The sequence below is a fragment of the Grammomys surdaster genome, unplaced genomic scaffold (genome assembly GCF_004785775.1).
Source record: "Grammomys surdaster isolate TR1022 unplaced genomic scaffold, NIH_TR_1.0 168, whole genome shotgun sequence".
NCBI classification, from domain to species: domain Eukaryota; kingdom Metazoa; phylum Chordata; class Mammalia; order Rodentia; family Muridae; genus Grammomys; species Grammomys surdaster.
In genome coordinates this window covers 2,280,403-2,287,641 of record NW_021604616.1, presented here as the reverse complement: position 1 = coordinate 2,287,641, position 7,239 = coordinate 2,280,403, and the positions used below count along the sequence as shown (strand labels likewise).

The window sequence follows — 7,239 nt, the reverse complement described above, 5'->3', positions numbered from 1 at the left end:
ACTCTTCAAGAACAGAAAATACCTCCTAGCTACTGAACCACTTCTTCCGCCCCAGGACTCTACAGATATTCTTAAATATTAAACATTTTTCCTTGAACAATAAAATTATTCTTCAGAACTAATATTCTGTGAAACACATTTCCAGAAACAACACATTTTAGAAGTTTTGTAAAAGTCTGCTCATGAATTCTTTACTAGGCTCATTCGGCTCTCCATTAACTCCTGTGCTTTTTATAGTTAGAAGGTATGCTGAGTGATTCATCCTGGGATACAGCTCTGACACAATATTTATAGCATAACAACTCCAAGGTAAATGAATCCAGTCGTACCGTAAAAAATTATCCAGATCCGGATAGATAAAGTTGCCTTTGAACAAACAGTATGCTAAAATCTGGCCTCCACATACCATTGAAATTAAGCTGGAAACTGCAAGTAAATAAAAAGGGAAGCTCTGGTTAACTGCCAATAATGAATAATTCATCGGTAAGATTATGAATAAGAACAATTGCCATCACTAAAATAATGTCCCTGAAACTGACATAGCATTTGCAATGAAGTCATTTACAGAATTAGTGAAGAGAGAGTAGCATGTATTCTGGGGCTGGTATATCATTGAAATTTAGAACCTCCTTCAGGGAATAGCACAACTCAATAGTAAGGATCCCTTAAAACTCTGCAGTTCAGAGGCAGTGATGTCAGAGCCCAGAGTTCTTGATTTGTTCAGCTTTTCTGCCTGTCATGAGCTTGTGTTGTTACTGTTTTCTTCTTTTAAATAGGGTCTTGCTATGTAGCCCAGGATAGACTCAGCAAGTCTTATCCATCTGGCTCTGGGTGCTAACATCTCAGACGTGTCTTACCCGACCTGGATGTTGTTTTTGTCTTATGATATTATTGCTACTACATAACACAGGTTCCCACATGCATGCATGTTTAAGGGCACATACATGCATTTACAAATGATTTTTGTGTATTATAGAGGGAAATAATCCCCATTCACTTTAAGTATAGGAGGAGTTTTCAAAGCCAGGAGTCAACCTATCTGTGCTATTTGATCAAACAGTTTTAGTTCTTGTTTCATTTGTTTGCTTTAAAATATAGATCCAACCACCATTGATTCAATTACAAAGTTCTCATAAATCTGCTGCTCCTTCTATGCCAGGAGCAGCATAGTGCCTATGACAGGTAAGACTCCTTTATGTAGATACCCAGAGGATTGCTGGATTGCTCTCACATAAACACATGTCCAGTGAGAGACTCTGGGACAACCTTTCCAAGATATTGAGCCATTTCAGTCTACTACCTACATTTTTACTCAAAGAAAAACAAAGAAGATCATGTTGGGTGTCCTACTGTGACTGTAGGCTGTACAACCCTCCGTACTCATTAAAACAGCCCCAGCTAGTCACACTGAGTTCCTTTAGCCAGTCTATTATGTCCAACATGCAACTTCCTCAGGCATTGAGTTAGCATTCTATGTGTGCCTGTGATGGTCAGGGTGCTGTAGACTTTGTGTGTTGTAGATGCAGCACAAAGGAAAACAGTTTCCACAGCATTATTTTCCTGTTTAGGGGATAAAGCACAGGCCTTGCAAAGACTGGGTGGGCACCCACGATTGTTCCATATCCCTAACCTCCATGTACAGCCATTTCCACCCCGTTTTTTTATTCTAGCAACTTTCTTTGAAGTTTATTAAAATTTACATAAGGTTTATGCCAGATGAAACCTCCATACTTTCTCCATACTTTCTCTGTGTATTATCTAAATGTACTAAACAATATTGAAAAAAAAATAGGAAGACTTGCCAGGCAGTGGTGGTGCAGGCCTTCAATCCCAGCACTCAGGAAGCAGAGGCAGGTGGATCTCCCTGAGTTTGAGCCTAGTGTACAAAGTGAGTTCCAGGTCAGCCAGGGCTACACAGAGAAACCCTGTCTTGAACCCTGCCCCCTGAAAAGATCTCAGACTTATAAACATGACAGTAGGCGCTGAATAAGGAGAATATTGGCTCTAGAGATAATGGGTATTGTTGGCCACAGAAGTGAAAGAAAAGGTTTATTCACTTTCTTACTTTTTAAAGATGTATTCTTTTTTTTTATATATGCTCGTGTTTTGCCCACATACATGTCTTTTTGTTCCATGCTTACAAGGCCCACAGAGACCAGAGGAAGGTGTTAGATCATATGGAACTGAAGTCAAGGATGATTGTGAGGTACCATGTGGATTCTGGGAACTGGACTAAGGTCCTCTGCAAGAGCAGCCAGTGCCCTTAACCACTGAGCCATGTCGACAGCGTCTTGGTTAGCTTTCTTGTTACAGATATGATCAATGTATTCAGCTTCATGTGTGAGCAGAAAAAATGGCCGAAACAGTCAGATTGCCTCCCGTGCTGATGTGGAAGTCAGAAGGACACTTTTGAAGAGAGAGGAGCATGTCACAATTAGATGTCCAGGGCTTGATGCTGTATAATCTTGGGATGATAACTGTTGATGACAACTGATGATAACTGTTGTGTGCAGTCCACTGGCACACATCAAATTATCTTTATTCTCCCATTTTATACGCTAGTATCTATTTATATAAATATATGATATGAAAGTCAAATACCATGTAGTATAATCACATTAAACATTTAATATTTATAATAGTCTACCAAAATAATTACCCATTATTTTTAACCATCTCGGGGTGAAGATTCAACAGCCTCCCTTATAATCAGGTGACTGATGTTCCCTATTTGAAACATAAATGCTCTTATCACATTGAAGGGAAATCTCTGGTACTTTTTGTCATCATCAATTCTGTCCATACTTACACAACAAATAAATATTGACACTATTTTGGGTCAGGTATTATGCTGGGCTTGTATCCTGAATATGCTATAAATAGCCCTTAAAAGTTGTTTCAAATACTTGAAAGTAAAAAGCCATCCTGTAGCTTTCTTGTCAAAAAAAATGGAAGCAGAAATTTGCTATTCTTTTCAATTGAGTCTAGAAACAAATACTTTGGCTTTTACATATCATTTCCCAGGCCCTATCTTAGACATTTCTGTTGTTGGCTAGACAATGAGAACCAGTTCTACAATCAGAAAGAGACATGGAAGCCCTTTCAGAGCCTTGGCTTCCAGTAAATCAGCCTAGCTTCGCTTGAGCTTCTTTGAGTGCTTTCCAATGCCTGGGGGCGGCTGTTTCCATACAGTGTTGTACATTCTGTTCTCTCTCCTGTGCATCAGAGAGTTCTCTGCAGGAGAGCTCCTGGGTATCTATGCAAAGGTGCCATTGGTGGTTATCTACAGCTCACACACAAGAAAGTGTTACTTACATAATTTACTGTAGTGGAGAGAAACTCCACTCATTTGACTTCATGCGCTTTGCTTTCCACGTTTGAAAATGTAAACTATAACACTCCACAAAATTGTAGTAAAGGTTAGTGGGACATATACAAGGGCCCTGGTTCATATTAAGTAATCAATAAACCTAAGTATTTTAATTCTGTGTGGGCCATTAAAAACCGAATAGCAATACCAGAATGTTTGGGTTTGTCTGCTGTTTGCAAAACAGATGGAAAATATTAGACAAGATTATTGCCAAGTCAAGCAGAATAATATTTCTTAAAAATTACATAATCTTTGTGTTCAGAAGCCAAATAAAACAGATTTATAAGCAAATAGTTTCCATACTTGACAAACACTGAAATCTGTTTAGAGATGCCTAGCTTTTCTTTATATGGTTGTTTATTAGAATAAACAAATGGTGGGGCTGCGACTCTGCCTCTTTCCTGACTTTCTGATCATTACATAACATAATTAGGAAAGAAAATGGACACCAACTGTCCCATTTCCTGCATGGTTGCTGTTTATTGTGATTTTGCTACTTAAGCTTTTTATGGGATCCAACTCTAAGACACACATAGTTTTAGACTCGTTTGTTTAGAACTAAGGAGGAGCTATCTGTGGGTGGCTTTGGTTTTAAGTTAGGTGTTGCATAAAATTAAAAGCACTTGGGCTGTTCTAGATTTGAACCTCTGTGAGCCAGCAATATCCATACTGCCTTGTTCCTACCTGGACAACTTGTGCTGCACTTAGGCCATCAGAATTGTTAGGAATGAGTTCTGTTCTACACCGGTTCATCTTCTTTTCCACCTCCTTATATGACTTACGCATTGTTCATGGTATTTCTTATGTAACAGTAATACTTATGGTATTATTTCATAGATTCAAACTATATCAAAAGGAAAAGCAGAGTATAGGTGTGTGTGTGTGTTTACTGATCTATTTATAGACACAAGCACATGCTAAAATTGCAGCCTGTCTGGTGTAGATTGTATGTGGGCTGTTCTGGAAGTATGTATTTGTCAGAAAAGACAGTGTAGTCTACCTTTTAAAAAATCTGTATGGCTTTTATTATCTAAACATCATCATAATCATTATCTTAAAAAGAGAATAATTTAACAAAGTTTATGCCTGAGACGAAGTCTATTTCCAACATTTATTCTACTTAACATTGCTTTTCTGCATTAGAGGGTCTAAATATGAGCCATCCTTGTACCTAAAGCAGCCCTCCAATGCAGCATCAAGGGTAACTCCAATGTAACTGCAAAAGAAAAAAAATGCCAAAGTTCATTTACAAAAGCATGCAACTTTATTAACTTACCAAGAAATACATATGCTTGGCCAAGCCATATCCACATAACAAAAAGCATTACTGTTCACATTTGTAACACCTGGTAGCCCAAATTTCTTATGCTGTAGAGCAGCAGTTTGAACCTGTGGGTTACAGTCGAAAGGTCAAATGACCCTTTCATAAGGGTCCCCTAAGATCATCAGAAACATAGATATTTATATTATGATTTATTACTGTTCCTACTGTAATAAATGAATTACAGTTATGAAGTAGCAATGAAATAATTTTATTCTAGGGGGTCACACAACATGAGGAACTGCTGTTTTAAGGGGTTGCAGCATTAGGAAGGTTGAGAAGCAGTGCTATATATGGTCATTTATTTATTAAGCTGAATACTTGCAGTTGTCCCAAGATGTCCCAGAGATGATCTGGAGGGATGAACAGTGACAGTGATTGTGAGACTGTCCTATACTCTCAGAGCCTTGCATCCTATGTATTCTGAATGACTTTTCCCTGAACTCATCTCTCTTGGGTTTTCTTTATTTTGAGAGTATTGCTATGTAGCCCAGGCTGACCTGGAACACATGATCACCCAGCCTTTGCTTCCTGGGAGCTTCCATTAGAGATGTGCACCACCATACTTCTGGGTTTGAATGAGACGCTCCCACCAAGCATTGGTTAAACAGTTTCTATATGACATGTGTTAAACAATTCCAAAGCAATTGTTTTGGTTTTAGACTTTATAGCCAATCTTAAACTTAAGGATTAGACCATATGATGCCCCCAAATGTTTCCTCTTTTTAAAACCAAGTATCGTGTAACTTTTCTATATAAAAAAAAAATCCTCAGATCCACAAGGTAAAAGAGAGAATCTGAGGTGGTATCGTGAGATAGAGGGGTATCCAGTGGTTCTCTGAGAAATGGATGGGAACTAAAGAGCTTGTGTCTGATGAGACTAAGGCCAGAAGATTGATTGGCTAGGACTTACTAATGGTAGTGAGGTTGTCAATTAGCAATCCATTTGGCAATGTGTGTTGTTGAGCTGGATGCAGCCCATCCTATCCATATATCAGGGCACTAAGAATACAAGACTGGTTTGATTTGGTGATAAACAACAGTTAACACTGAGCTCTAACATGCTTGGAGAGGATCCCCACTTTGCCTGACATGCATTTCAGAAGAATAATGGAGGATACAAAAGGAGAAAGGACTAGAGAAGAATACGTTTTGAGCAGACTGACCAATGGATGGATGGAACTATCATGCACCAAGTACCTGTCATGTTCTAACTGCTATTCTGACAGTTTCTCAGGATTTCATTGGAGGTTCACCAGGTCTTCCCACTTGCAGTAAAGGAAATCTGTGTGAGAAGGGTGGCTTATTTATGGCTACTCTCTGAGACATTTTAGAAAGGATATTGTTGGCCGCAACTGCGGTCCAGGTTTAAGAGAGCTTCTGTGATGCCTTCATTGCAAATAGTCATCAACTCCTGGAACTAGAAATGACCAAAGTGGAAGATTTCTGCCAAAGAGCAATAATGTGTGAAGGAATGGCAGGAGAGCGAGAGATGTCTTCAGTGCCTAGTAATCAATATTTCCAGATATATATCAGATATCAAATATTGCCTCCCAACATTAAAGATGATAGACTGATGAAAATAATGAGCATGGGGGGGGGTCAGATAACAGATTCCAATATGAATGAGATGTTACATCCTGAGGTCCAAAGACAAGATCTGAGGGGCTGTGATATCTCAGATGTGGCTCTCCAGCACCTGTGGAAGTGCAGAAAACTGAAGGCGCTAAATCTAAAATCCTACAAAGAACATAGAAATACCATAACTTCAGAAGGAATAAAAGCTGTGGCTTCATCCTGTTCAGACCTTCATGACATTTCTTTGAAAGGACGTTGCAGCATCACTGATGAAGGAGTCCTGGCTCTTGCACTCAACCGTCAGTTGCTAAAGATCATTGATTTGAGTGGCTACTTAAGTATTACTGATGTGTCCTTACATGTACTAGGAAAAAACTGCCCATTTCTGCAGTGTGTTGACTTTTCAACTACTCAGGTATCTGACAGTGGTGTGGTTGCACTTGTTAGTGAACCATGTGTCAAACAGTTAGTGGAGGTTAATATGGAATACTGTGTAAATCTAACTGATAAGGCGTAGAAGCTGCCCTGACTGCCTGTCCTCAGATATGTGTACGTCTTTTCCATAGCTGCTCCCTGATAACAGATCATTCACGAGAAGTCTTGGAGCAATTAATAGGATCAAGAAAACTAAAGCAAGTGACTTGTCTGTTTATTGATCTTTACTGAGGATGATCTCAGAGTCTTGCCCAGGATATGCACTATAAATAATTGTTTTATACTTAATTTAATACCAGTGTATTATTTTGTTGTCTTAGTTAAGCTGTGACTCTCAGAGAATCTGTCCAATCTTAATGTAAATGTTTGTGCTTTAAAATTAACAAGACTTAACATTTTAATACTTCTGTTATCCAGCCCCCTCCAAAAAAGAAATGGTATTGTTTTTATTTATTCTCTCTCTCTCTCTCTCTCTCTCTCTCTCTCTCTCTCTCTCAATCTCTCTCTCTCTCTCTCTCTCTCAACCTCTCTCAAT

At 38.8% G+C, this 7,239-nt stretch overlaps 1 pseudogene; it reads left to right on the top strand.

The window, feature by feature from the left end:
- The first annotated feature begins 468 nt into the window (after positions 1–468).
- Positions 469–6,935, top strand: LOC114620367 (annotated as a pseudogene).
- The last annotated feature ends 304 nt before the right edge of the window (positions 6,936–7,239 follow it).